Raw genomic sequence first — 13,805 nt, forward strand, 5'->3', positions numbered from 1 at the left:
TGGAAGACAGAAGGTGCTAGAGACATATCCTGTGAGGGTCACTTGGCAGTTTTCACCTTATTGTATTTCTCAGTCATCAAGATTTGCCTGTGGCTCCTTTTCGGAAAATGATGTTGAGCCGCCCATGAGATGACTTTTATATTTCTATGGAAGCCGTGCATTTTCAGAAGTGGCACTTTTGTCACCTTGGCAAGGAGGAGCGACACAGGGATTTCAATTATGCAGAGCGGCGTAATGAAGAGATGTAAAGATTTGGTCAGTGGTTATTAAGCAGCAATCTGGTGACGGAACGATGATGGAAAGATGATGAAATGACAGAATGAAGGGGAAAAAAACAACCAAATAAAACCTGCCGTTTTCAGGGGCTCAACATGGACAAGTGCTGCGGCGAGCCTCACAGCTGGCCTGCTTGAATATGGATTGCACTGCTGGGACGCTTTACACTATTGCTAGGTAAACAAGCATGAATGCATGAATCAATTTAGAGCAAGCTAATGAGAGCGAATCTGATTTGTGCAATCAAAATTTGGCAGCATTAGCCGCCATTATCATTCTGTCATTGTTTTAGTTTCACATGGATGAAAGTGGATTAATGGCAAGACGTACGATTGCTTAGGGAATGGGGGTATTTGGTGAGGCGAGTGGAGGCTTAAAGCTGTCAGAAAATCACTTAGTCGACAAAAGATTCCAGTCAGAAACATGACGTATGACCTGTAAAGAAGCACTTGCCTTCAACACAGCCTGAACAGGGGCCAGCCGTTTTAACTGGCGCCATCAGTCTCCTTCAGGTAATGCAATTAGATGCCACTAGTATCTTGGGATGCTCTTCAAACTGCAAATGCACTTTTGCTAAATAGCACGCGCTGTAATAACTAGTGACAGCACTCAAGGAGCCAGATTGAAAAAGCTTTTGCATGTGATTGGTTCAAGTAATTGCACATACAGAATGCTCCCACTGATAGAATTCATGAACTGAAAACAGATGTTATCCAAATCCGTGCCGGCTTGTTTGCTTTGTTGCCAGGCAACGCCGCTCACCTTGGTTCAACACATGCATGATAAATTTGTAAGACAGGCTCGGGCAGTCCGAGGGGCGCGATTACACTTCTGTGGTCTGTTTGTTGGAGTCGTGCCTATAGAACGACTCACCAGGTTTCGCTGTGCAGACCGCAGACAAACTAATACACTTACGACACGGTGGTCGCAATTTGGCTCAAGCCTGAAGCTGCAATTAGGGAACCGTTCCATCCAAACAGGGAGTCAAGTGTCTTGGAACCTATTTTACTACCACTGCAAGCAGTGTTTCCCACACATACATTACACCTGGGCGGGCCACCAAAGTATATTTGGTGACCCATTTTAACATTTTATAGCATACATAGCATTCACTTTTTTTTTGTTTTTTTTTTTGTTTAATACTCAGGATGTTTTCTTCAAACTTTGTAAGGTTGTTGTGATGCCATTCGCAGCTCGTTGATTTTGATCAACTAGATAAGCAACAACACGCTCATGCCGCGGGTGTCTCACCTGCTGTTATGACAACAGAATCATGGGTGGAAAAAGTCCTTAAGGTCAGAAGTACACAGACATTCTACGGGAAGAACTGTGCAAGCATACCGATTTAAAAAACACCCCAGAAAAAACTTTAAGAAAAAACATTAAGAAAAATCAAACTCTCCCGGTTTATGCTTTCTCATCCATGTTTAGAATGCAAACCGCCTACAGCAGCTCCAGAGTAGCTTGAGGGGAAGCTCTGGGGCTGTCAGACCATCGATGGCAGTGCTCCCGCTATCTTGTACCAGTCAAAGTCGCCCACACGGGAGATGAAGACTGCCACCTCACTTAAACACACACACAAAAACACCACGCGTACATACAAATGGACATAATGTGCATCACGAAAGATGCCTCAGGGCTACAGACATGAGCAGTGTATCATCAAAAAGTTCATTGAATCACTGTAATCTTCAGCTAAATCTCTTCACTTGACGGATTAACTGGAATATCAAAGAACACAATGCAATATAACTAAACAGGGCTGATCAGGAGCCGCGATAGTGGCTATGTATCCCGAGAAAGAGAGAGATAGAGAGGCTGAGAGGGAGGGAATAGGATCTGCTTCTTGCTCCCACTATTCCCCTCAAGGCAACGTCAGGATAAATCTTCTAAGGGATTATCCCGGCTACACAATGTTCTCTGTTCTGCCCATTGTATGCCTCTTTAAGCACAATTGATAAATTAGTTATTTATATTGTGGATGGATGAAAGTCAAACACTGGATTTTCTTTTGATTTCGTCTGGATTGGGAAGCATTAGGAACAACGGGGCTGCCTGGCGTTCTCTCCTCTGCCAGATTCCACTGAGCACATTCATGAATCCGTATAAGATTACACATTCGAGAGGGGGAAACTTTAGCAAGCCGGAAATTTGGCTTTTTTTTTTTCTTTCTCTTTTCTTCATTACCTAATTGTACCTTGCAGATATGGTTTTCGAGTAAACCTTAGCCGTATCCAAGCTAAAGAAAAAGGGCATGGAGCCAGGAGGAGCTCAGACAACACCATGCAGTCAGAATGCTCCGCTACCCTAATTTCAGATCGCCTGCCAGCTCAATAGGGGCCCAAATCAGTCTTAAATGAGTTTCACATGGGATCAGATATCTCTGTGGGAAACCTCCTGCTTTTAATTTAAGGTAAACTAATAGCTTCATTTATTTGTAATTAGAAAAAAGAAAAAAAAAAATAATATCCTGCTTTTTTTTAAACTGTATCATGCTACCCACTTTCTCTACTGGCAGCTCACTCTTCAATAGTTCATGAATTTTAATTCATCTCGGTGGTTAGGCCAATCCCCCAGTCGTATGAAGCGACAGAGAGTTTTAGTCAAATTGAATTACACTCTCTGTGTTTCACTGGCCTCACCCCCTACCGTCCTCATTTCCCTCATTCTCCTCCTCCTCCTCCTCCTCCCTTGCTTTTCTCTTTCCTTTCATTTTACCCTTCCTCCGCTTCCTTATTTTACCCACCCCTTACAACTTCCTTATTTCCTTCAGAGACTGCCTCTAGACAGCAGTAAGTTGTATGTCTGTGTTTTAACTCTGGTTGCCCCCAGCACATGTAAATGACTTTGGTACTTGATGTTTGAAGAGAAAAGATGAAGAAAAAAAATCCCTAAGTGCAAAATCAAACAGATAAGAGGCAGGAATTTTCACTTTGCTGTGGAATGCGTGTCTTGACATGCACTGCCTTTTATGTTTTCCTTTCAAAGTAGTCAAGGACAGTTAGTTTTGGAGGTATTCTAGACCTGAATGTTAAGGGAATCATTTATGGGGTTCCATTTTTGTGACATGAAGTCTTTTTTTTCACGAGAAATGTTATAGAAGGAGAACAGACGCCGCTATAACTCCCACACTAAACCAGCCTGATGTGTACAGGTTGGCCCTTGTGTTATCGCCCATCCCCATATGTGTGGCCCTGCACTCTGGAAAAAGTCCACAGAGTGACCGTACGTGCATAAGCAACCAGCCACTGTCGCATAATAACAATAATAAAAAAAAAAAAACGCTAGAGAGGAAATATCTCACATGCCAGGAAGTTGGTTGCTCAGTGTGTTTGGGGCTACGCAACCATATGACCTGCATTACACCGAGTCATTCAAATGACCTCTGAGGTGTTATCTCCAAAAGGCAAACATGGCAGCAATATCACCCCCCCCTTCCTCCTTGCCAAGGATGCCAGAAAATATCTGACTTTGCAAAGATGCGGTCTAGCTGCATCTGCAAATTCACATTTTCAAGGTCAAATGTTGCATCGAGAATATGGGAGATAATGGTGTTACAATAAATTATGGGAATGCTCGAATCCCCTTGCACAGTTCCGGCTGAATAAATCGATGCTTGAACGGCTCCGCGGGGGTGATAAAAGGAGGGACAAGCTAGCATGTAGCAGAGGTTTTGAAGAAAAAAAAGCAGCCCAAACACAAGGGAAAAGATTTGTTAGGAGTTAAGGTTAAAAGGTACAGAGAGAAAAAGATTAACATTTAGAGTATGGAAGCTAAAGGGTTGAGAGGGTTAGGGTCTTGTCTTGTGATCCCGCATAAGAGTCTGTTCTTAACTTTCCGTGTGGAGCACCTTGTCCTTCTCTGACCTGGATCATCAGCAGTAAACCCATTAGAAAGAGAACACCAGATGACAAATACCCCAGGATCATGCTGAGTATTCATCTGCCACATTTGTCTGTGTGACAAAGCATTTCCTGCTGGCAGGGCGGGTCATCTTACAGGGTTACCATGCATGTGGCGGACGGATGCGCACAGTACATAACTCAAAATCAACTCTCTTGATCCCACTCACGACGTCCATCATCCGTGAGGACGGAAAGGAACGGCCACGATCTGTCCACAGAATCCCACAGAGGCTTTAATTGACATTGTCTGGAGGGAGAGGCTGGCCTCCATTTCTTCCCAGTGTGCAGCCAAGCCCTTAGACAAGCGACTGTACATTGACAAGTGGATAAAACTCCATAACTTAACCGGAGAGACTGGACACCCCTGGCAATCTCTTTGTTGTGTCTAAAAATAGTGGCTCCCAACGGTCTCTCTTGGAAAAAAAAAAAAAAAAAAAAAAAAGAAGCAGAGGCACACTTCATTATTTCATTATATCCCCACCCCGCCCCACTCTGATTTACATGCACACCAGAGGAAGAGTAATTTTTATCCCAGCGTCATGGCAGTGGCTGTGTACTGATCCCCTGCAGAATGGCAAGACGCGAAAAACAAGCCAGAGATTCCACTCAGTGCATCCAAACCCTCGGGAGGCAGACGTGATCTCATGTTATCCATGTTTCCCCCAAAGCAAAAAGGCATGTATGCATCATGTGAGTGAGACCTGGAAACTAGGAAAATCAGCCTTATCGCTCTTAAATAATATATCAGGGAGCTGAATGTGTTTAATTTGAGTCGGATCCAGGATTCAGGGTTGCATCATCTTTTCTGACGCACTCAGTGTCATTCACTCCGCGCTTTATTTTCCCTATATGTTATGCATACTAGAGTACTTAGACGCATTTGCATATCCCCAAAGAAACTATGAATAATTCTTTGCTCATCTCTACTGCTTTGACTCACTGACAGTGCTCTGCATTACTTCGCACTTCCATTGATAGTTGCCATTGAACTATTTATGACCTCGGTGACTCTCCCTTTGTGCAGTCAGCACCCATAGCGAGCACAGAGCAATATTGGACACACGAGCAGCGGCATGCTGTGCACCATTCATCGATTACATGATTTCAGGCCAACCGAGGCATTAAAATATGAGTCTTGTGGCCCATATTCGCAAGAGCCGGTCGCACCCAGAGAATAACGTGTAGGAAGAAATGCACTTTTTTTTCCCACACAAACGCAACTTGTTGTATTGAAACTACCAGAAATCTAAAGACCGTATGTCAGATAAGGATAAGGGTGGGGGGGACATCATGTTTTCTTGTACCTCCAAAGAATGTAAGGTATTGAAAAATTAGGGCCTGCTCTCACAGGTGTATTTAATCATCCCGACACTTCTTCCCAAACACGTTATCAATGACCAGTGTTTGCGTCGAGGAGGAATCCCACAAAAGGCTCCCGGAGGATTTGCAGACGTCGGTCGATTGCGAGTCACCGAGGGGGTCAAACAAATGTGGTGCGCCCGGGTGACCTTAATCACTTCCAGGTTCATCCAGGCTCGGATTTCACTTGTGCGCCTTATTTCAGGTCACTGCCTCAAAGTCAAAGTAGGGCACAGTCATTATCTGAGGGAGCATAACACAATCATCCACACAATACAATAAGGTCGGCACAATTCACTGAAGTGCTGTCCATTACCTCTGGGCTCGAACACATGTGCTCCATCACGGGCAGCGCCTGTCTATAAGTGTGGAGCATGGGTAACGTATGTGGCGAATTTGCCCGTTATACATGTGCAGTTCTCCTGGATGCTTGGATCTATCTCTTTCTCCCCACGAAACAGAGAACGTAACCCCAATCATGGCAAAACACGGGCATGGAAAAGAAGTGATGCGTAGAGAACATAGTGGAAATGCGAAGAGAAGAGTCTGCATGCGTGGGCTCTTAAAATGAAGTGAGAAAAGAAGAAAAAAAAAAGAAAAGTAGGTGATTACAGGCAGATGGGATTGAGGTATTCTGATCCCCTGAAATATTTTAATCACATTGGATTGGCTACAGTCTCCTTTTTGTGGAGAGGCGGGCCTAAAACCAAAATGACTGTGAAAGCGGTCAGATTCTTGTCTCGTTGGTTTTAGCTCATAAAAATTGGCGAAGAGAGTGCAATACCCTATCAGGAGAGACTGCAAATGAAGTCAGTTCGGTGTTTTAAGAAGTCACTATTATAACCCAGACATAGAGCTGTAAAAAAAGTGGTGGTGGTGGGGGAGTGGGGGGGGGGGAGTGAGTCTCAAGAGGCGGCGAAAAGCATCAATTTCCCTCAAAATTCATGGCGCAGTGTGATGGGAAGCCGTATCACTTCGTAATGACTGTGTGACCAGTCAACCAACAAAGACCTCTGCAACAAAAAAAAAAAAAAAAAAACTTTCAGAATGACATGTAATAATCTGTCCGACTGATCTTGGGAATGAGTTGCTGCTCTTTTTGAAGACTGCATGCACATAAATTCTTTATGACCATCAGTGAATATCACACGCATTATTTAAGAAGCCTCTTCAAAATATCCCTGATTCTATTATCCTTTCATGTTGTCAGCCCGAGCCATCCTTCCACTTTATTGTGGAATATGATCCAGGGCTATATAACTATATTTTCCTGTTACGGCCTGCTGTATATTAAAAGCACCTCGTTATTCAGGTAAAGGTGTTAAGGTATGCAGAGCTGCTTCCGATGAAGGAAAGTGATTAGGTGAAACTTTGCTAATGGCTTCGAGATGTTTTCAGTGCGAGCTGTCAAACAGTGTCCTAATGTTGGTACAGGTAAGGATCGAGCCATCACAATGAGCCGCAAAGTGTGTGTTACCGCTAATTGCCGTTAGCTTTTTGTGGTTCACCATCCATTATTCTCTGCTAGCGGTGCCATGCTATACCTCGCTGGTGACACGCAAACCGGTTTTCACACACATCCCAAGCTCGTGACATGCTGTGTACTTGTAATACGAAGAAGCACTTACATAGCCAAGCTCTGATGACATGAAAAAATGAAATTACTGCATTAATCATCACGAGTACGACACAAAGATATCAGGCTGCAGAATGTAGTTCCAATTATAACGGGAAAAACGTCCGCGGCCCTCATACAAACTGCTTCAAATGCAATCAGATATTCACATTTCCCTCAAATGCTCGATGCAGAGCATTTTTCAAGCATTCACTTTGAACCCTCCCGCTTGTCACTGGATGAAGTGGGAGCACAGAGAGGAAAAATCAGCATGTTATTGTGTATGTGTGGATTAACTTTGCACTGTGTACACGTCTGAGCAGGATGCATTTGGGGCCTCTGCTTGTCTTCTGTGTTACTGCCCCAGATTGAGCTTGACAGCTATGCACAATATCCTGTTACGGATCACAACTGCACAGACAGAGAGAGAGAGAAAAGCATCAAATGCTTTGTTTGAGGGGCGCCTCCCGTACGTGCAAACAAACCTTTCCACAGTCATCCTACTTATGTCGTGCGGAGCTCTAATTAGTTAATGGGCTGATCTCATTAGAGAAATGCTTTTGTTGCAGGTGTCCGGTCCGGGTTGAGACGATTGCCAGAGGCATAAGGTTAGAGAGGTGGGCTTAGGAAACAGCTATAAACGACTTAATGGCTTACATCTAGTCATGCTTACACACTGTACGGGATCAGAAGTATTGCACTGCCACACATATGTATATATATACATATATATATAATATATAAAAATCCTGCAGTTGTTACAGTGTCATGTCACGCAGTCGACTTGTAAGAGTTGCCTCGACGTCTATTGTGATTTCCATCCCGACTCAAAGAAGAGGAAATGTTTCTTCCTTTTTTTTTTTTTTCGGAAGAGAATGGGCTCGCCTCAGTCTGCAGTTGGAAGAGGTCAGCACACTCACTGTTCAGCCCTGAAGTGTTACATTTACCCCGGAGAAGATTTCCGGCTTTCTTAGTGCGTGCGTGTCATCACGTTGCGAAGAAAAAAAAAACAAAAAAAAAAAAAACAAGCACTCATGGAGATATCACTCACGGGATGACTTCTCACGGCTGGATGTGGTGTGTCCACTGTGCCGGAGCGCGCGGGGGGGGGGGGGTTGGTGTTTGAAATGCAGCGATTAGCACAGTGTCCAGTTAATTTCAACAGGGTTTGCAATGGGACTAATCAGGAATTAAGAGTCGGCATCTACTTTAAACCCGCCTTCTTTACGCGTTCGTGGGGGGATACCGTCAGGATGGAAAAAAGGCAATTGTCTGCGGTTTCCCGATTATCCCCTGCAAAAGCCTATAATCTGTCTGAAAGTACTTAAAGAGTCAAGCAGCAAAATAAACAACATTGATTATCATCCCACTGTTCTTTTTTTTTTTTTTTTTCCTTTTCCCAAGTGGACCATGCAGAGAGGGAGGTGGGGGTTGGAGGCTAAAGTTGTGCCTTCCCCCATCAGCGCCATCTGCTTGGGCAAATGTTAAGGCAGGCTAAATACCCCCTGAGTCCTCTGTTCAAACCAGATTATCAGCTATTCTAAGAAGGCGGACGAGCATCTTATCATCTCCCAATCTCTTTTACAAAAGCAAATCAAGAATTCTGAACGGAGGATTACCAGGATTAGGGAGGACACAGACATGGCCCTCTTTGGACAATGTCTTAAGTTGTTGCCTTTCAGTCTGGCTACCTGCAGCCCGCAAACGTGCGACGGCTGCATCCTGTTGTGACATTGTCCTTCACGCTGCTTAGAGCTCTCGAGCTAAAGCATCACTCCGAGGAAGCGGGGTTTGCTTTCGTGAAACGCTGAATGCGGTTAACACGTTTGCCACACAACCATCTGATGCAGCACCGCGCTGTTCGAACACATTTATTCCCGACTGCTGAGAACTGAACTCGTTTTGGCCACAGAGCTCGTTTAAAACTCAGACCCTCTGCCTTGCACAACATTGCCAGCATCACAGAGTGTTGAACAACGACCCACAGTGGGACATGGCGAGGTTTTGAAAACTGCATTTATTAGCCACAGCAGCATGATAGATTGCCAGACAGGTTTCCCCACCACACGCTTCAAAGGGAGTAAAATGAGGAACAAATTTCAATGCAAACAAAGCCCTTCATGGCTGCAGTTTCACCGCGAACGTCCACAGAGTGCAGATGCACCACCGGTGAACTGGTGGCCCGAACGATGAATGAATGTTGCCTCCTCTTCACTGTATTTGTTTTCGTGTTCAGGCAGGGATTAGTGTTAAATCTACATGGGCAGAACTGAGGTTGTAACCTCGTGATTACTTCAGAGAGGGGTGGGGAACAGGGGGAGAGTGGGTGTCTCTTAAAGAATTCATGTCACGCTCACTTATCCCCACGTTACAAGCGGAGTAAAATACATACGGCAAAAAAACAAAAACAATCAAGCGCTGACAAGGCCACGCCGAAAGCACCGGCAGCCATGTCTCCGAAAAAAAACAAACATTTGTGTGGGTATCGAGCATGAGGGCATCTCTTTTTTTAATCCTACACGGGACAATCATGGCGGATTTCTCTACCTGTGTTATTCGAGGGCAGGCGGAGACGCGCTAACCGTCTCGCAGGCACGCCATCAACCCTCATGCTCCCCGCTACACTATCAGCAACTACTGTTTTAGATCACACTTTTAACAAGGAACAAACAATTGTACAAGCAATCGATGTTCCTCAGATCCCCGCTCCACAGTCACACCTCGTTTAATCAACAGAATTGTTTTCAATGAAAACAATCTCCGGGCTGTGGAGCTACTCAGTGTCTCAGAAAGAACCACTCGGCGGGCTTCCACACTGATTTGATTGTTGCACACACAAAGGTAGCTAGACCACCGCAGCTATGGGGGATGATTGAATTATTCAGTTTGGCAGAGATTTGGCAGCAATTGTGTGGAGTGTTGCCTTGAGTGGAGTGCAACAGAAAGACAGCATCTTCTTGTTTCCTGCACCGCTGCACAGCACATGCATAAATAGCCCCTGCTTAGACAGTCAGACGGCATCGCTTCAGGAGGACTTCACATCATACCCCTAACATGCTCGCTGCTCGGCTAATTGACCCACACCTCCCCACGGACGATAAAAGATAAATACAAGGCATTTATAGTGCTTATATTTGAACATTTCAGAGAGAGGTTTTTTGGTTTATAGAGAAATCCCAAAATACAAGTGCCATCTCTGAGTCAGCTTAATATAACTGATGTCACCACTGAATTCATACGTCTGTGTTTGAATTTCTCATTTTGAATTGACTGTTTTCACATGTCAACTAACAATTTTGACATGTGACGAGAAAACAATTGCACATGCGACCTGTTATCTGTTTTATGACATCAAGTTTTGTTACACATAAGACTGAAAATGTCCTCACTGAAACTGACAGTTTTCACACCGAATAAAACACCTTCGTATGAGATTTTTCATACACAAAACGTGTCACATGTGATCTCCTGAAATGTGCTTTTTTCACATGTGAATTTCCACAATGTCACACGGGATTTGCTTTTGTTCACATGTGATCTCAAATTTCAACACGCGAAGATAAATTAACGCCACACGCTCTCTGGACATTTTCACAGGTGATTGGCTTTGTACAAAACATGGCATTTCCTTAATAAAACATTCAGTTTTCACATTTGAGTTACAAAAGTTCAGATGAGATCGGCTTGTGGATTAGAAATTCCAAACGCGGGAACAAAACATGTCACAGGAAATCACACGAAATGCGATCGGCCATTTGAACAAACGTTTTAACATGCAAAAACAAAGTAATGTCACATATGAGCATTTACACAATGAATGGACATTCTTGACAAACAAACTCTACATTTCCCAAACTGAATTACATATGTTCGAAAGTGATTGGCATTTCTTCCACATGTGACTCACATTTAAACATACGAAAATGTAATGACATGGGAACTGAACATGTTTTCTGTCTGCTTTTGCATATGAGTGACAATTTCCATACAAGAAAATGCACCTTTTCAGATATTAATAACATACATTCATATGTAATTGGCTGCTTTCACATGCAGAACAACTTCTGGTTGAGGTAATAACAAATCCATCCAGGCATTCAATCACTGTACTCCTTCCATACAATTATAGAGAAATCTCACAAATTACCCCTGCAGCATTAAGTCATCTGAGTGATGACTCTTTCTAAAAATCCGGCTGATGCAGCAACTACTGTGGCTTTTGTCTTAAGCAATCTGTAATCTTGAATTGTCATTCTATACTGCTGCAGTAGACGACTGTGATCTCAGCGGAAAAATGTGAGTGACTTGTAAAATCAATGCGATGTGAAGAGAATATGGGTTTTTTTTTGCCATCTCGGTAGCTCCGTCGCAATGTTATCTGCATGAATAACGCACATGTTCTGGTTTTATGTTACATTTATCAGAGTCGGGGGGGAAGAATTGATATTAGGGCGCTGAGGTACTGATTGCACTGATTGCATTGTCAAGGTTGTGGAAAGACACCGGGCGGGGCGCGTGCACTTTCTTCAGAACGACCAACTTTATACGTGGGTTTTTTCCTGATTCGTCCGAGAGTTTCATTTCTCATAACTGGCAATAAACATGTGCTCGATTTTTTCGGAACAACTGAAAGGTTTTTTATTACAGGAAACTGCTGCATAAATGGAAGTTTTACTGAAGACGCCTCGTAGCCATGCTGTGAATGGTAAAGTAAAGAAAACAGAAAAAAGAAAAAAAAAGAAGAGGATGGAGTTAATGGAGTCCACGTGGAGAGACACACCACCACGCAGCACAACGCACCCTCCCCGCGCGTGTGTGTGCGCATGTGTGCGTTTGTCGCTCCATCCGCAGACATATCATTGCATTAAATGTAATCAAACGTACTACATTCGGCCGGCTTCCTGGCCTGTTAGGTGTAATTGAATACCGCTTCTTCATAAATCATGAATCAATATGTCAGCAAAGAAACTCGGGAAACACTTCCCTCGGTGGCACACTGCAATACAACCGCTGGGACAACCTTTAAGAGACGTTTTATAGATGATAAAAATCACTGGGAATACGCCTCGACGTGAGATCACAACGCTGAGTGGCCCTGACAAACTGCACATCTCTGTGAGGAGCAGAGAGCAACGACAGAGCGGTCTGAAGACTACACCAAAGACAAGTTCTGTTAGAAACCAGACCTGTAACTCCTGTTTCCATTAAGTCCTCTTCCTCCCCCCCCGCCATCTCTTCTTCCTCACCTTTGACTTTGCACTCAGAGGCAGAGGAGAATCCACTTACTCTATCTCCCTGCACAAATGTTAAGACTCATTAATGCTGTGGCTTTGTTGGAGACTGTTTCTTTTATTTATTTATTTATTTAGTTGTGGCTCATTTGAAATCACTTCATTACCTAATTATGCACAACAGGAAATATCAAATCATAATTTATCTAGCTCAAAGGGATACAACTACCTTATGATCTACCCTACCCTAGCTTTTCTTTTTCTTTTTTTTTGAAAGAATGAGACACTTAGCAGGTTTACATTCATCTATTAATAGAAAGCTGACATTTTCTGCACTCTCTATATGCGGATGTTCTACTTGAGTGTGCACCATTTTTCTGAAATCACAGAGGACACTTCCCCCGAGGGAACTGATTAGCTCTTCCCTCAGTTTTTTAAAAATATGAAGCAACTTTGATAAGCAATTAAACATTTTCTGTTGTCTCGACGCCGGCTTTGTTTTATGCCTTTCAAGTCTGTATTTTTGGATCAAATTCCGCATAAACACCGCCTAACACAATGTTAGAGCGGCGGTTATTGTACCCTCTAGCATCAATCTTCCTCTCAGATGTGTAAAAGGCCCATGTTTGTGCACTACTGTACATCATAATAGTGGGGTTATCATTATCAAATCATCATTATCAGCTCTCATGGAAGGGGAAAATGGGGAGGAAAAAAAAGTAAAAAAAAAAAAAAAGTTGTGTTGTTCCAAATAAAGCCTCTGCTCTGCTGTTTGCTGCCTGCGCACTTCAAAGGATGTGCTCCCGCTGAATTTCCATAACTTTTTATCTGTAATCTGTTCCTAATGAGCGATGTATATCTAAACCCATTTCTCCATTTCTTCCTCCCAGTAAAGTGCTATAGTGTTGCAGAAAAAAAACGTAGAAGAAAGGCGGTAAGGGGCAGTGTTTTCTATGGCTGGAGTGAGCCAATTAATGGTGTCCAAACCAACACAGCCACACGTACTCGTACAGGGCGCAGCCTGCTTGACATGCACTGTATGCTGCCGGCTGTGTATGAGAAAAACAAATGATTGCTCTACAACGTGTGCTTTTGCTTTTTTTTTTTTTTTTTTAATCTCACTGTTCTCTCGAAGCAGATGCACGGTGGAGTGTGCGGGAGAACTGTGATGCAGAACTAATATCGAGTGCTCGGCAAACATAAAACCAAAAAACAATGAATAAGAAGAGTCGTCAAAATATGCAATACAATGCAAAAGACTTTAATAAAGTTCAGAAGCGCACACATACATAAACAAAACATTTACAGTTTTCTCCACACTGGCAAATCAAAGTCAATTACAAAGATCATGTAAGGTGCATATTGTACTTCACATTGAATAAAAGTGAGGTTGTCTGTCTCCCTTACAAGGACAAAAAG

At 43.4% G+C, this 13,805-nt stretch overlaps 1 protein-coding gene across 2 annotated transcripts in view; it reads right to left on the reverse strand.

Moving 5' to 3' along the window:
• pcdh11 (protocadherin 11) overlaps window positions 1–13,805 on the reverse strand; it is a 150,911-nt gene that overhangs the window by 101,675 nt on the left and 35,431 nt on the right. The window lies entirely within an intron of this gene.

This window comes from Acanthopagrus latus, chromosome 18 (genome assembly GCF_904848185.1).
Source record: "Acanthopagrus latus isolate v.2019 chromosome 18, fAcaLat1.1, whole genome shotgun sequence".
In the NCBI taxonomy this organism is placed as follows: domain Eukaryota; kingdom Metazoa; phylum Chordata; class Actinopteri; order Spariformes; family Sparidae; genus Acanthopagrus; species Acanthopagrus latus.